Genomic DNA, 2,618 nt, shown 5'->3' with positions numbered 1-2,618 from the left:
CCCTCATTGGAGGCACTGGCAAGAGGCATGACAACGGACTGAATCAAGACCTTCCCATGAAGGAAAATGTGGTCGCACTAGGAAAAACTCGATTCAGTGGAACCATGACTCGATCAACATTATATTCAAGTTGGATTAACATCAGGTTTAGCTTGAAAATAAAATAACTCAGGTCATCATATGCCATGATCATGCAACTATTCGACATGCAAAACATACCACTCAAATTGAATGGGTCAACATCATCAAAATTTCCTACTTGCACAACTTGTCATTAAACCTTACTCGTTCTACTTTACTGGTTTTTATCATTCATCATTCTAATTACCTCATGATATAAAAAAATCAATTTATCACATAAAGAAACTACCATTATGCATATAGTGGTACACGTCGGTGCTATACAAACGGTTTTAAACCCCTGTCTGTGACGACATTTGGAACCGTCGCCAAGTAAGTGTGGGCGATAGGGTGTCCTTCCCACATGACCCAGAAACCGTTGGGGATATGGTACCATGATCCAGAGGACTTGCAAACATAATCGTGTGCGATGTAGCACACACTAAATTCTTTCGCACGTGTAGGATCGGTGATTAAATGTTTCTAATGACACAGTGAAACCAAATGGTGTGTCGTAATGAACTATTTGGGAAACAATATGTAAGGCACACGGGCCAACATATGAATTGTGTGTAATATGTGCCCTATCACACACAAGTTTTCTGCGGAACCCATCTGCAGACCGTTTGTGATTTGTTGTGTATCACCGACGGTTGCGGCTAGAGTGACATGTGCTTTTCATGTGCGATCCCACACATTTCCTGAAAAAATTACGACTGGGATTGTATCTTACATTGAGCATGGTTTACTCCGAGTTCTCGTGTGCGATAACTTGATATCACAAACGGTTCCAGAGAGCCTATGCACACGTAGTAGTGCTACAAATCATTTTGCGATCTACTGTGTATCACCGACGGTTCTGCTACGATTGACATATGCTTTCCGATGTGGATCACACACACTCATTTAGTTGAACCATGTGCGGAGCAATTGCCAGGCTAAAACAAAAATATCCCATTTTGAATCGGCATGCAAAAAACAAATTCACCACAATATTCAATTGAACAAATAAACAAAAATATCCCATTTTCAATCGGCACGCATAAAGCAAATTGGCCACAATATTCAATTGAACAAATAAACAAGAATATCCCATTTTGAATCGGCACGCAAAAAGGAAATTCACCACAATATTCAATTGAACAAATAGTGTCCATAGGAAGAACATTCGTCAGATTTCGCAACAATTGCAATTGAACATATGGTAGCTAAATTCCAATGATTTATGCACACATAAATGCAATACATAATTAATCATAGTGTACGAAATACGAAGACCTCATCAGATGGAGAACAATGGATCCATGCGTAGATGTTTAGCGGCTAACTCTTACTCAATGTGTCACGAGAAGGCATGCTGAAATCTTCGTTATCACTAGTGGGATAGATGTAGTGATTCAGGAAGAAGTCACTGATAAATTTCCGAACCATCAACAATTCACCAGCCAGGAGTGGTTCAGGGGTCCTCGGTTCTAAGATGAGCTGCAGTATTTTTAAGATCAGAATGTGCCATATGAGTGGAGTAGAAGATATTAATTAAGATAGATTTACTGGTACTAATTCACAAGGATCGTCACAACTATCAGCAGATTTGCAGATGGAGATCATGTGTCTGTAAACATAGTATCCACAAAGGTTGGTCCCTGCTTCTTGCTGAGGACACTGAAATTTTTCATACATAATTAGTCATCTATTTTTCCTGTTAGAAACAACCTAACCGGTGTTAGATGTATTATTTTTTCTTTGGACAAAATAGAAAGAGGTTTATTTAGAAGCCTGAACATTTAACTAGTGTAAGAAAGGTATTTGCGGACTATTGGATAAATTTTCCGAAAATAATGGATTTCGGTGTGTTACCGGAGAAACGATCTCGTGCTACAGAGGTAGTTCCTTCTTGAACAGGTTCCCTGGTTTAGTTTTCCACAATGCGAGCACACTGGAAATGAAGATGAATTTTGATAACATCAGTTATTGAACCAGATATGAATGCAAATTAATTTCAACATCATAGAATTCAATACCTATCCTTGAATTGCTAAAGATGCGTCAGATCGTGAGCGTTTGTTGACTCTCTTAGAGAATCGATGTAGTAAACTGTGTTCTTGTTTGGAACAATGAATACCAATATCCAGTGACCGCTACATATTAAGAAAGCTATGAAGTTACGAATTATGTCAAAATCTGAAAGACAATCAGTGTATGCGTGGTTGTTTACTTGACTCACCTTTCATGATATGGCCAGAGAAATGATTCTGCATGGGACGTGTTTTCGAAGATACGGACGACTGTGTTAACGGCCCACTCCTGTTCGTCCTTACCATGTAATATTGTGCCATTTGCTAATGCAGGATCTATGAAATACACTCTCTTCCTTTTTCTTCTCTGCGCCTTCAATCACCTGAGAGGAATAAAATGTAGTTAGTTGTTTATCATTTACAGCCTTGTATGGAGAAGTTGATCAGAGTTTGTTAAGTACTTACAAAATCAGGCATCTAACA

The sequence above is a fragment of the Triticum aestivum genome, chromosome 4B (genome assembly GCF_018294505.1).
Source record: "Triticum aestivum cultivar Chinese Spring chromosome 4B, IWGSC CS RefSeq v2.1, whole genome shotgun sequence".
NCBI lineage: Eukaryota > Viridiplantae > Streptophyta > Magnoliopsida > Poales > Poaceae > Triticum > Triticum aestivum.
The sequence above is the reverse complement of the archived record's forward strand: the minus strand, read 5'-3'. Positions refer to the sequence as shown.